Genomic DNA, 15,686 nt, shown 5'->3' with positions numbered 1-15,686 from the left:
CGTGTTGGTACAAGACTGATCCTAGGCTAAGGCGGAGGCTTGCAAGTTTAAGGTCAGCCTGGCCAAATTAGTGACACCCTGCCTCAAAATAAAGGACTAGGGAGTTAGTTTAGTGGTAGAGCATTCCTGAATTTAATCCCAGTACTGCCAAAGAGGAGTGGGAAGAGTCTTTGGCCTCCCCAATACCTAAAAAAAAAAGAATAAGTACTAAGTCTAACTAAAGTATTTTCTCCAATGACTATATATTACATCTAAATGTTACAAATGCAACCATGCATTATTATAATTATTACTTTAGTATCTATAGTAATTTGCTTAGCCCATTACTACTTTCTACGAATCTTATTTTTGCTGTTGACAAATATGTTACATATATATTTTATGTTATAGGCAAAACAATTCATTATATGCATATTATTTTTGAAATTGCTTTTAAATCAAGAGAAAAATGTTCATAAAGTTTTATAATTAACCAATGATGTTCTTTGTTCTTTTAGATTTGTATTACTGTAGAATTGCTTGCTTTTAGGCTGAAAAACTTTTTTAGTATTTTTTATAAAATAGTCTGCTAGCAACAAATTCTGTTTTTGTTTATCTCAGAAAGCATTTCACCCTCATTTTGAAAGATATCTTTGCAGGGTATAGAATTCTTGGTTACCAGGTCTTTGTTTGTTTGTTTGTTTTATGTGGTACTGGGAACCAAACTCAGCCTCACTCATGCTAGGCAAGTGCTCTACCACCCTTTTCCTGGTAGTCAGGTTTTTTACTCTCAGTCCTTTGGATGTTTTCCCACTGCTTTCTGTATTCCATTGATTCTGATGAGACATAAGATTTTAATTAAGGTTCCCTTGTAAATGCTGCTTTGGGTTTCTCTTGCAAATTTCAGGATTTCTCCTTGTCTTTAACTTTCGTCATTAATATATGTGTGCCGGTTATAGATCTCTTCACATTTAATCTTTGCAATTCATGAAGCTTCCTGGATGTGTAGGTTATTGTTTCTCAATAGATTTGGGAAGCTTTCTGTCATTATTTCTTTAAATATTCTCTCTCCTTTGGTACTCTCAACTCACATCTGCTCTCATGTGGATAGGAACTAGGCTGCTTTGCTTTTAGGGGTCTTCTATTTGCTTTCTGAATTTCCTTTGTTGTCTTTTCACACTACCTAACAATTATGAGTTTATTTCAGCTGTTCCAATTTGCTTTTTCTACTCAAACAATCTAGAAAACCAGATAATTTAGACATAATTTAGTAAAACCAATTAAGAGTAAAATGACTTTGCTGAAGCCCTGAAAGGACATGCTATGAGCTACAGCCAGACAGCTTCAACCAAAGCTCCTCCCATCCTGAGATAAGAATTAGTTACTGTCCACCCAGTTAATTGGCTTCTGTCCAGCAGATGTGGATTTCTACGATTGGCTGCTAGGAGTCTGTTCTTCTGGTGAATGTTACTGGTCTTGTCTTCCATATTTCTTTGAAAAAACAAAGTCAAGAATTTTCAAGAAACAGAGCAACGTACTCTTGGCAAGTTTTGCCAGTGTTGGAACAGTAACTTCTAAACAATTCATCACAAACCAAGAAACTGGCATGGAGCATACAAAGTGGTAGTTAGTATGGGTTAAGCTTAGCCCAGTTTGACAGCCATGATTGACAGATGGATTTGAAAGTGCTCTCTCTGGATCAAAGACAAAAAGTCAAGCAATTGTAAATACCAAGGACTATGGAAGAGAATTTAAAGTGACTTTGAATATGAAGTAACTGGGTTCATGAATGCCAGAAAGAAGCAGAATAGAAGGAAGCGATGTAATGTGTTAAGTCTAATAAATGCTTCTAAACAAATACACATAATCAGGAAAAAGGCAAGGTAGATACACAATACAGCCCAAACACCTAAATAAGGACCATTTTACAATTCATGAGATACCCTGAGCACAACATTTAAAAAAATGATACTGCGTTAATACCTAATTTGAATATAAATTAACAGTATGGAATTCTTTTGAAGTGCTGGAAACAGACTGTGTTGAGGGAAGTATGACTAGGAATTAATCTTCACAACTTAAGTTCTCATTATGGTCACATTTGAACTGTTTTTCTTTTCTTTTTCTTTTTTTTTTTAATCCCCTGGGTTGTAGGGTATGTGCATGCATACAGGCATACACTTAAGAACATCTAGGGTCTGCCTGCAAAAAATAATTACTTAAAGAACATAAGGAATGTCACAAACAATGGTATGCCAGTAATCTCAGCTACTCCAGAGTTTGAGTCAGGCGGATTGCAAATTTGAGGCCAGCCTCAGCAATTTCGTGAAACACTGTCTGAAAGTAATTAAAAGGATCGGGATGTAATAGCTCAGTGGTAGAGTGCTTTGGGTTCAATCCCCAGTATTGCCAAAATAAACAAATAAATAAATAGAAACATAAGGTCCAATAATAGCTGTTGATGGCTATGCCAGTGTTTTCCAGGAATCATGATTTCAAAGCCTCACTTCAGAAAACAGGAGAAGTAGTATTGTGTCCTGTCCCTTTTAAGCCTAACAGTTTTAGGTAGTTCTCTTAACAGTATGCCTTGCAGAGTTGAAAAGAAGATCCCCAGGATGCAGACCCTTCCCACATGGATCTGCCTTAAAAGAAGCTAACTTGGAGAGAAAATTACCTTCTTATTTTTTTTATCTCTTTACCCCTCCCTTGGTAACTGAAAGCTTCCTAACAATTGAATTCATTACAAACGAAGAAGATGTTCCAAAGAGGTAAGCCTTGTTCTTTTTGTTTCTCATTTGAAGTTTTAAGTCATCAGTCAAAAGTTGTGACTTTATATTTTCCTTGTGTTTCTTTAAGTTATGACATTTGAAAAGAAAGTAGCAACATTAAAAGTACCAGGGGTACAGAGGGTAGCTTTGAAATTTTAGATATTAGTCTGTGAGCCAGTTTCATCATCAAAGGTGAGTAATTATAATATCCTTTCTGTTCTAAAAGAAAATATAAATAAATAAGGGGTTGTTTATGTCATATGTGGATCTGTTTATCAATGAAGAGTGCCAGGCCATGAATCACTTTAGATAATTTTTAGAGAAATTTTTATTGATAATATATAAGTTTACCAATGAACAGATTCAGAGAACACTGAATCTGAAACTCTGTGATTAAAGTTGTCCCATTTCTTACTTTGGCCATGTACGTGTGTGCGTGTGTGTGAGAGAGAAAGAGAGAGATCTTAAAAACCACTGGAGAATCTGGTCTGTAGTGTCGTTGAAAGGTTCAAGAAATTGGCACAGGTAGATGAACTACAGTATATGAAAGCAATGTACCTTTTGTTCTGTTGAATTCTGTCCTACTCTCATGATGCTTCTCCAAATGTCCTCTCGTTCCCAAACATGCTCTTGGTTTTATGAGTTAAAACCAAGGCTGGAGGCAAGACAAATAACATTGAAGCAACTGAAATGAAAACCCCTTGGTTATGGAAGATTTAACCTATAGTGGCAAATCCTTACTGCTCACTTTTCCTTTAAAAAAAAAATTCTGGGTCAGGCACAGTGGCATACTCCTGTAATCCTGGCAATTCAGGAGCCCAAGACAGGAGGATTGCAAATTGGAGAAGGAGAAAGGGGAAGCATTTCAATTTAAACTACTTCTCAGAGAAAATAATCCTCTTATTACATATTGTGATACAAAATATATACAAGTGGGCTGGGGATGTGGCTCAAGTGGTAGCGTGCCCGCCTGGCATGCGTGCTGCCCAGGTTCGATCCTCAGCACCACATACAAACAAAGATGTTGTGTCTGCCAAAAACTGAAAAATAAATATTGAAATTCTCATCCTCTCTCTCTCTCTCTAAAAAAAAAATATATATATATATATATATATATATACACACACACACACACACACACAAGTGAGTAAATTTTATTGTTTGACTTAAACTTCATCTGTACATGCTTTATTTCTGATTCTAGCAGCTGATATCTTTTTTTAAAAAAATTTTAGTTGTAGATGGATACAGTGTCTTCTTTTAAATTTTTATGCAGTGCTGAGAATTGAACCCAGTGCTTCACACATGTAAGCAAGCATTCTACCACCGAGCTACAGCCCTAGCCCTATTTTGTTTGTTTTAATAAGATTCTACAATACTGTTTTACCTTGGATAGTTTTGAAAACGAGCTCCTACTCCCAACTGTACCCTACCAAAAAAGCTACACAAATTACCAAAGTAAGAATGATTGTGACTTAAAATTAATCAACTTCTATTAAAGAACTCTCAAATTCATGAGAAGTCCTCATGGAAGATAAAGAATTTATACATCCTAAAGAGTATTCAATACAAATGACCAAGTTTATTTTTATTTTAACTTTTCCATTTTCACAACGGTGCTTAACATCAAAGGACTGTTTATTTGATACTGCATACACCTCTGTAGGTTGGTAATGGCTTAGCATGAAGGCTTTGCAGTTGTACTCAATCTGCATGGACTCAGCAGAGCTAGAAAAATGAGTCCAATGTGCTCATTACATTATCCAAAATATTCAACACCTTCCCACCAAGGTTTCTGTGAATTCCAAGGAATTCTGCTCTCTAGTGACTGACTACTCCTGACTAGTCTCATTTCCACCAAATTAATTATTATGAATCATCTTTCTTTTCCATGTACAGTGATTCATTTTGTATTTTGTTGAACCGGAGACAGAATACAGCTTTTTTCTTTGATTTACACACACACACACACATATTCCCATGAAGTGTTTGTACATGTCAGATTTATTGAAAGTTTAGAGTGTCAGGGAATTTATACTTGGAACTCAGAAAATTTAACTTTGAATATTAAATATTCCTATTTGTAAAAGTCATTCAGCCATTTCCTGCCATATTCTTCAGCCTCTTTAACTTTTTTAAAAAATATTTTTTAGTTGTCAGTGGACCTTTATTTATATGCGGTGCTGAGAATTGAGCCCAATGACTCACATGTGCTAGATAAGCACTCTACCACTAAGTCCTCAACCCAGTACAGCCTCTGTATTCTTGAACTATGCTCCCAAATTTCTGATTCTATCTGCCTAGGTGACATTTTAGCATTTCTTTACTTCCTTTTCCCTTGTGAGTTTGTACCCCAAGTTCTTGCTTTCTACCCCCAAGCAGTGCCTCATGGTATTTTTCTAAAAACAATTTTATAGCATGGTAGGCAGGGAAATGCAGCCCTCTGTCCCTTTAAGGAAATCTGCTGCCAGAGCAGAATCTACTGACAGCCTCCAGCTGTTCAGCTGTCATCTCCACAGTGGCATTCACACTGAGACTATTCTCCCAAGCTACTTCCAATAGGTGACTGTATACAGTGAGGCTGCTAGAGTGGGCCATTCTTGACTAAGACTTCGCTATAGAAACCCCATGGGTACTTGGGTTAGGGATGCTCCATTGACATTGACCTGGTCAGACTTTCAGAACTGTGCTGCAGTCCAAGGCCCATTCTAAAAATTATTCCTTTCTGGTTCCCTTTTATAGAAGTCAGAATCTCATCACAATCTGAAGGCTCTCCTTGCTTACTCTACCCTCCCCATTTAACTTTCACATCTTCCCACCCACTACTAAAGCTATTGCATATGTAATCCCATCTGCTTTTTGGAAGATGTAAACTAAAACACTCCCTAAAAAGAATTATAATGCTAGATTTTAAGATCATCATTATTAGATGGGCATGGTGGTGCTTGCCTGTAATATCAACTACTTGTGAGGGTAAGGCAGGAGGATTGCAAGTGGGAGGCCAGCATTAGATACTTAGTGAGGCCCTGTCAAATTTTTTTAGAAAGGGTTGGGGATATAGCTTAGTGGTAGAACACCCCTAGGTTCAATCCCCAGTACTCCCCCAAAACACAGACAAAAAAGGGGGGCATTTTTTTCTACCCTGTCACAAAGCATAATCATGGAATATCTTTGCTTATGGATTTAGAAAATGTGAATTATATCTATTTGTAGTTAACATGTTTTCTCCATAACAATTAGGTTAAATTTGGTCTGAGGACCAAGCACCAAAGTCAAATAAAGAGCTGATCTTAAGAACTTACTCCTCTTTCTTCCTAAGTTAAAGAAAATTGTAAGGTCCTGATCCTCAATCTAGAATTGCTTCAGGAATCACTTCAGTCTATTAAAAGGTCAATGGTCATACAGGTAGTCACACTACCGGTGTCATGTTTCTAGAGACTAGAAGGACACTTAGCACCTGGTTCATTAAGACATCTCTGCAGTCCTTCCCATAAACAAACAATAAACTCAACCTAAACTCAACTTAAAAGTCTGCAGCCCTTTACCCAGTTTTTAAGGGACATGTCCCGTGTGAAATGGGATTATTCCCCTCTTCTACCCTTTTTAAACTACTCCTTAATTTTCTTCCATTTCTGTTCTTTATAATGAAGCATTCAAACTAAAAAATGTATTTAGTTATCCTTAGGGACAGGATCATCTGTGACACAAAACTTGATTATCCCTCTGGGCCCAGAGTGGTGATAAAATAACTCAAATCTAAGGCTGAAAAAACAAGACAGCTAATTTTATGGTAGGTTGCTGTGCTGTTAAGTTAATAAATCAGCCGACTATACACATTCTCATTTTTTCATCTCCTTGGGTAGACAGTTGAACAAAGCACATCTGGTGGTATCAGTGTTAAGTTCCAGGAAAATGGTGGCAGTACAAACCCCTTTTTTAGCAGCCACTTGATAGGTCTTTATGCTTGGTATCTCATACTTTGGCTGAGGTAGAATTAGTTGACTGCAGAGACTGTTATACCTCCAATACTTTGGAGATTAAGCATGGGAATTCAGAATGTTCACTTACTGATACAAGACAATGCAGTCAATGTTAATGCAAAAATAATAATAATAAGCCTCTTGGCTCAAAGGTATAGGAAGGTAAGTACAAAAGATGAGGAATTTCACATAGAATTGATCTTCTTACTTTTACACTCTGGGAAAGCTTAAACATTTCTTATGCAATCTAATTCTTTTTAAACTTTGCAGTCTTGACACACACCTTCTTGAGTTATTTGGAAGATAAAGTGAAAAATGTTATTGTGGAGGTAAATATTTAATAATCAGATCTTGTAGTAGATACCCTGATAAGTAGCATTTGATTATTTCCATGGTATAAATATTCCTTCCATGGCTGATTTCAAGCTACTGATGGTTTAGCAACTAGCTGGCAAAATTCCTGACAGTTTAGCAATTGCCTCTCTTAATCCCATGAGGCACCCGAGCCAGCTCCAGCACACTGCTGAATGTATAACACTTGGCTTATGGCAGGTACTCAATAAATATTATTGTTTTCTCGTCTTCATGAGTCCCTTCAAGAAAGCTATATATAACTGTTGCTTGTTAAAGACTATTTTAGTTCCTCAAGATGTAAGAATCATCATTGTATTTGTAAATAAAGTTAACCCTCAAGTTGCCTTCATAACATTTCACAATTGTTATGGGCATATTTGGGATTCTTTTTCTAAAAAACACAGGATGTGCAAAGTACAAGGACTTCATTTTGAAGGACCCTTGTGGCTTTCCAGAAAGGTAGACATTCCCCAGAGTAGCTAAAACTGAGGTACATGTGGAGACCATAAAGCAGGAGAGAAAAGCTGACTTCAAATATAAACATTGAATAGCAGGCATATGCTCTGGATTATAATTTAGCTTGATTTTACACAGCAATTCTGGCACAAGGAGAAGTAACACACTTCTTTACTCTTAATGATTCCTCTGAACAATTCTAGAAGGGTCAGCTGTCCCATTTATTTGTTTGCATTAAATTTAAAGAGTCCTATCAACTTACATTCAAACCAAAAAGGAGTATAATATTCTCCCTTTGCAAACAACTGTAAAACTGGATAATATGTAAGAAACAACTGTGTTTCAACATTCAGATCATGGTATGTTCAAGATTTTGATCCTGAGAGAAGAGAAACAATTGAAGTGAGCCTCATAATTGTGGATTTCTTCCTAGAGGTAGGGTTGCTAGATAAAATGCAGGGCATTTAGTTAAATCTCAGATATACAAGAAATTTCAGGTCACAACAACAGAAAATTTTTAGTAGAAGTACTTATAATTTTCTATCTTTATTTTCTAAATCTGACAACCCTACTTAGAGGGAATTTTTAGGCTCTGACACAGGGAAAGGAAATCCAAATAGAGGGCACTAATTTCAGTAGGGTGAGACAAATACTAGTTTGGTGAGGTAACTAGGGGTTTGTAGAGCAAAATACTGGAAGGGAGCATGCTATGTCACAGGAAGGAGCCTAAAAAATTTCACAAGGACCTTCCTGATTTCTTGACTGTGTACTATTATGTGTTTGTATAGGGCGAAACTCCACAAGGCCAAGACCAGCAGAAAAATAACAAAGGCCAAAGAGTTGACACAGGGCTCAGGGACATCTGAATTCCACCCATCTAGGCCCCAGACTGTTCTGAACATTTAGGGCTATCAAAGAAGATCTAAGAGTTCATACCTTAGTAGTAAGACTGTATTAGTGTAAAATAAAGGTAACACCAGACCCACTGTAACAAAGCTTTAAAACAAGCCTCAGGTTAGGTAGCTCAAGGGTAGAGCACTTGCCTTACATGTGTGAGGCCCTGGACTTGATGCCCAGTACGATGAAAAATTAAAACAACCCTCAAATAGCGTGATGTTTTTAAGTAAAACTGCCTATCTAAAGAAATTAACTTTATTTTTGTTCTTTTTTTTTTAATTGGGAATTGAAACTAGCACTGCTCTACCACTGAGCTATACTATATCCACAGCCCTTTTTGTTTTTTTTATTTTGAGACAAGACCTTGCTAAGTTGCCCAAGCTGGCCTTGAACTTGTAGTTTTTTGCCTCAGCCTCTGGAGTCACTGGGTTTAAAAATGTGTGGTGTACCACCACATCTGGCTCAATTTTTTTTTAAAGGGCAACAACACATCAACACAAAGTAATATGGTAATGTTCAGCATCCATTAAAATTTTTTCTTACTAGACATACAAAAAAGTACCAAATTCTGACCATTAAGTAGGAGAAAAACCATAGAAATAGTACCAAATGTGACAGAAATGAAGGAATGAGGAGACTGAAACAGTTATGCTCAAAGATTTAAAGGAAAACAAAATGGGAGGAAGATTAAAAATATAAAACAATTGGACAAATATCTGCCTTCCTAATACCACTTCACTTTATTTAGGTTAATATTGTGTATCATGAACACTGGTCTAACAGCACATGAAGGCAAGAAAAAAATGCCTTGACTCCTCATTTCCCATGAGACATCAGGGGAAAAGCGGTAATCAGAGAAAACTGAATTTCTCCTATAGTTTATTCTTACATTCTGTAAGAAAATAGTCAGTTTTTAGACTAGTGAGATGGTACACATCTGTAATCTCAGAGACTTAGGAGACTGAGGCAGGAGGATCACAAGTTACAGGTCAGCCTCAGCAATGTAGGACAACCCTGTCTGAAAAAAAGTTAAGGATGTAGCTCAATGAATAAAGCACCCCTGTGTTCAATTCCCCCATACCAAAAAAGAAAGATAATAGTCAATACTTAATTTAATTTTTTGTCATTCAATTTTAGATAGAGATAGTTGGCTGCAAAACCTTATGTCATGATTGCAGAAGAGTTGAGGAGGAATGGGATATATAGTAATGCAGTGAGTTTTTGTTTATTTGTTTTTACTTTTTTTTTTTGAAGCGTGGGAATTCACAGGTCCTCGCACTAAGCAAGTGCTCTACCACTGAGCTGCAGCCCCAGCCTCTGCAGATAGGCTTCTAAATGTTTTCTTTCCGTATTATGTACAAATGTATTGATTTGTATTGGGATTAGTCAACTACTTTACCTCTAAGAAAAGATGAGTGCTTTTTAATAAAAATGAAAAAGGAAAAAGTTTTGCTGCTGAAGAAATGTAATTTGTAATCATGAAGTTTTGGCTTCTATGTTATTCTCTGTAGCTCTTTTCTCTTCTTCCCACATATGAAAAAAAAACAAAACGTGTTTTATCTTTGACATTTGATTTTATCCTTTATCTCTTCCTTTCTTCCTCCTCTCCTCTCTCTCCTCTTTTGAATCCTATTCAAAATGTTCTGTGCTCAGTCAACATTAGATTTTGTATCATTATCTTAAATTTTACCAAGCTGTTGTATCATTATCTTAAAATAAAAATACACAATAACCACTAATAGCCCATGCTTACTATCTCATGGTGAAAATGAAATTTCTGCTATCAGGAAGTAACTGATTTGTTGATCCACCATGAAGTTAAATAGGGTCCAGTCTGCTCAGACACAGCTGTATTGGGTGAGATGGGGCTAGTCAGATTGTTTATTTACATCAATTGACTGCATTTTGTTCCCACCCGCCAGCATGTTCTAAGAAGCATGTGCAGCCACGATGCCTTGAGAATACATTTTCTTCTGTTGCCAAACTTCAACTCATTTGGCAAATACAGTAAGAAGGCATGCAAGGACAGTGCCTTTTCACGATCATGTCCAATATTAATTACATCATTTGAAATTCAGAGTTAGCCATGCCCAAGCTTTAGCATTCTAAAAATGCCACTTCAGAGAACCTAGAGACTGAAAAAGACTATATAAAACAAAATCCAATTCAAATCAAACTGTTTGCCATAGCCTTATCAGATTCAGGTCAGAGTGTCTTGGAAGGGACTAAAGGCTCTCCCAGATCGTTTCTTGTGAACACATGAGAAAACAACAGACTGAACATCCCACCGGAGCATTACAGCCTGTTCTCCAAATTCCTGCCATCGAATGTGGGGGTGGGGCGGGGGAGGAAACCAGGGAAATACTAAATGGCAAGGCTCATTTGTATGGGAGAAGAGTGTAGAGAGAAGGGGGGAAAAGAAATAGACGTCAGTAGAGGGGATGATGTTTTTATTTGTTTATTTTGCTTGGGAGAGAGGAAGTTGGCAGATTAATATATTCTTGCTCAGACCATTTCTAGTTGAGCTTTCTGACTGGCTGGGATGGAGGGATAAGGAAAAGAGGTACCGTCCCAGAAGATTGTGCAGCATATGTACAAAGAGGACTCAGAGATTTTAACTGCTCACCATGCTTCTGCTTAAAACTATTTAGGAGTATTCTGGATACTGTTCTAAACTAGGATCACATAATGATAGTTGATTTCTGTGGTTTAAGAGGAAGGCGGGGGCTGGGGATGTGGCTCAAGCGGTAGTGCGCTTGCCTGGCATGCGTGCGACCTGGGTTCGACCCTCAGCACCACATACAAACAAAGATGTTGTGTCTGCCAAAAACTAAAAAAATAAATATTAAAAAAATTCTCTCTCTCTCTCTCAAAAAAAGAGGAATGCGGAATTTAAGAACAATGTCCAAAGGCTCAAATAGACTAAGTATGTATAGAAATACAGTAAATGGTATGTCCATGTTCCTCCCAAATTTTTAGTCTCCCCCAAAGTAGGGACCATTCTTGTATTTGGTATATAGTAGAGACAAAATGTTAAAGTGAGGGGGATATAATCACAAAGCACACTTTTGGGGAAAAGTGATTACTGTGGAACACTTTAGTCTGTCATTGAATAAAAGATTTTAGTTTGGTTAAAATGAAGCCAGCATTCAGGAGATGAGGCAAGAGAATTGCAAGTTTGAGGACGGACTGGGCAAACTTGGTGAGACCTCCATCTCAAAAAATAAAAAGGGCTGGGGGAATAGCTAAAGCAATCCTTAGCAAGAAAAGTGAAGTAGTAGGCATCACAATACCAGACCTTAAACTATACTACAGAGCTATAGTAACAAAAACTGCCTGGTATTGGCATCAAAATAGATTTGTAGACCAATGGTATATAATAGAAGATACAGAAACAAACCCACATAAATACAGTTATCTCATACTAGACAAGGGTGCCAAAAAATGTTCAGTGGAGAAAAGATAGTCTATTCAACAAATGGTGCTGGCAAAACTGGAAATCCATATTTAGCAAAATGAAATTAAACCTCTACCTCTCACCCTGCACAAAAATCAACTCAAAGTAGATCAAAGACTTAGGCACTAGAACAGAGACCCTGTGCCTAATAGAAGAAAAAATAGGCCCAAATCTTTACCATGTCAGCCTAGGATCTGACTTCCTTAACAAGACTCCTAAAGCACAAGAAGTAAAATCAAGAATCAATAAATGAGATGAATTCAAATTAAAAAGCTTCTTTCTTATCAGCAAAGGAAACAATAATGTGAGGGGAGAGCCTACAGATTGGGAGAAAATCTTTACCACATGCACCTCCAATAAAGCATTAATCTCTAGGATATATAAAGAACTCAAAAAATTTAACACCAAGAAAACAAATAACCCAATCAATAAATGGGTTAAGGAACTGAACAGACAACTTCACAGAAGATGAAATACAATTGATCAACAATATATGAAAAAGTGTTCAATATCTCTAGCAATTAGAGAAATGCAAATCAAAACTTAAGATTTCATCTCACTTCTGTCAGAATGGCAATCATCAAATACAGGCAACAATAAATGTTGACAAGGATGTGGTGGAAAAGGTACACTCATACATTGCTGGTGGGACTGCAAATTGTTGCAACCACTATGGAAAGCAGTTTGGAGATTCCTCAGAAAACTGGGAATGGAACTACCATTTGACCCAGCTATCCCACTCCTGAGTTTATACCCAAAGGACTTAAAACCAGCATACCATAGTGATGCAGCCACATCAATGTTTATAGCAGCTCAATTCACAAAGGTAGACTATGGAACCAACCTAGGTGTCCCTTACTAGATGAATGGATAACGAAAATGTGGTATATATACTCAATGGAATATTACTCAGCTTTAAAAAAGAGTGAAATTATGGTATTTACCAGTAAATGGTTGGAGCTGGAGAATATCATGCTAAGCCAAATAAGCAAATCCCACAAAACCAAAGGCCGAATGTTTTCTCCAATATATGGATGCTAATTCATAATGGGTGGGGGCACAGTAGGGAAGAATATTGTTACCTTAGATTAGGTAAAGGGAATTAAGGGGAGGGGAGGAGATGTGGGGATAGGAAAGATAGTAGCATGAAACAGACATGATTACTATATATGTGTGACTACATGACCAATATGATTCTGCAACATGTACACTCAAAAATGAAATTATATCACATCTATGTATGATATATCAAAGTGCGTAAATGCATTCTATTGTCATGTGTAACTAATTAAAATAAATTTTAAAAAGGGCTGGGAATGTAGCTCAGTGTTATAGTGCCCCCAGGTTCTACCTCTAATATCAAAAAAAAAAAGTGATATTTCTCCTCATAAATTACTAACCTCAAAATGAGATGGAGTTTGTGCACTTTGAGATCAAAGTGGAAAGGATAATCAGACTCAAATCATTTGTTGACTGCTCCAAGTGGTAGAAACCCAGCACAAACCTTTGTCTTTCTGCATGTCTTTGTTCTTCTCAATAAAGAGAAGATTAGTGTCTTCTTATTGCGTTGCTATGAGGACTTGAGCAGATAATGTTGGAAAAGAGATGTGTGTAAACCTAGGGGCTGGGGATGTAAGTGGTGGAGCTCTTGCCTCATACTCTCAAGGCCCTGGGTTTGAGCCTCAGCATTGCAAAAATAAATGAATAAAAATGAAAAAGATGTTTATAAAGAACACAGCACTTTCCGTGTCATTTTTATAAGAAAATTAGCTGCATTCTTTGCTATATATACATTGAAAAATATTCAAACAATGAGAACTTTCATCCCTTTAGGTCACTTGATTCTAGAAGCTGAAAAGGAAAGGTGGAATCAGTGCTATATGTGGTTGTTGTATTTAATTGAAAACAATAATTTTGAATGTAATTTTCTGTAGAATGTTAAATTTAAACAACTTTAAATAGTATATGCATTGCAAAAGTAACAATTTGTAGGTGTGGTGGTATATATCTATAATCCTGGCTACTTGGGATGCCACAGCAGGAGCATTACAAGTTTGAGACTAGCCTCAGCAATTTAACAAGACCCTGTCTCAAAAAAATAAAAAGAGCTGGGTGTAGCTCAATGTTAGAGTGTCCCAGGGTTCAATTCCCAGTACTGCAGGGGTGGGAGGACATTTAACTTATTTTTAAACACATTCATCTTAATTTTGCCACCTAAATACTTAGAGACCAGAAAATATTCACGAAAGGTATAAAAAGCTATGAAAACCAAAGTTTGGATAGAGCCCTAATATCCAGAGTATACAAAAAACTCAAAAAATTAGACAATAAGATAACAAATAACCCAATCAACAAATGGGCCAAGGACCTGAACAGACACTTCTCAGAGGAGGACATACAATCAACAAGTACATGAAAAAATGCTCACCATCTCTAGCAGTCAGAGAAATGCAAATCAAAACCACCCTAAGATACCATCTCACTCCAGTAAGATTGGCAGCCATTATGAAGTCAAACAACAACAAGTGCTGGCGAGGATGTGGGGAAAAGGGTACACTTGTACATTGCTGGTGGGACTGCAAATTGGTGCAGCCAATTTGGAAAGCAGTATGGAGATTTCTTGGAAAGCTGGGAATGGAGCCACCATTTGACCCAGCTATTCCCCTTCTTGGTCTATTCCCTAAAGACCTAAAAAGAGCATGCTACAGGGACACTGCTACATCGATGTTCATAGCAGCACAATTCACAATAGCAAGACTGTGGAACCAACCTAGATGCCCTTCAATAGACGAATGGATAAAAAAAATGTGGCATTTATACACAATGGAGTATTACTCTGCATTAAAAAATGACAAAATCATAGAATTTGCAGGGAAATGGATGGCATTAGAGCAGATTATGCTAAGTGAAGCTAGCCAATCCCTAAAAAACAAATGCCAAATGTCTTCTTTGATATAAGGAGAGTAACTAAGAACAGAGTAGGGACGAAGAGCATGAGAAGAAGATTAACATTAAACAGGGATGAGAGGTGGGAGGGAAAGGGAGAGAGAAGGGAAATTGCATGGAAATGGAAAGAGACCCTCAGGGTTATACAAAATTACATACAAGAGGAAGTGAGGGGAAAGGGAAAAATAATACAAGGGGGAGAAATGAATGACAGTAGAGCGGGTAGAGAGAGAGGAGGGGAGGGGAGGGGGGATAGTAGAGGATAGGAAAGGCAGCAGAATACAACAGAAACTAGTATGGCAACATGTAAATCAATGGATGTGTAACTGATGTGATTCTGCAATCTGTATACGGGGTAAAAATGGGAGTTCATAACCCACTTGAATCAAAGTGTGAAATATGATATGTCAAGAACTATGTAATGTTTTGAACAACCAACAATAAAAATTAAAAAAAAAAAAAAAAGAAAACCAAAGTTTGTCCTTAAAATTAATCTTGGGCAACTTCAGTGATATACTGATAGAATGGATTCTATTACCATGGGTTTGGTTAGTACATGTGTGTCGGCTATACATCCCTGTGATAAAATACCTGAGATGATCTACACAATTGAGCAGCTGCATAAGCCCAGGCTGTCCATTTGGCCTTGGCTGCTGTGATGTGGGTGGGTCACATTTTTTTCTGTTGTATTTGGCTAAAATAGAGCAATTATGTCTAAAAGTGATCTGTTTTACTAGGCCATCCCTTTCCTTGTCCTGTAGCTAGAGGAAGAGTAGACTTAGGGTTTTTGTTGTTGTTGTTGTTTTGACTGCCTGCTTCTCTACAGCCAGTCTGGGTAGATGAAGCAAG

Source organism: Marmota marmota, unplaced genomic scaffold, assembly GCF_001458135.2.
Source record: "Marmota marmota marmota unplaced genomic scaffold, marMar, whole genome shotgun sequence".
Classification (NCBI taxonomy): domain Eukaryota; kingdom Metazoa; phylum Chordata; class Mammalia; order Rodentia; family Sciuridae; genus Marmota; species Marmota marmota.
Note: the sequence above shows the minus strand (reverse complement) of the source record.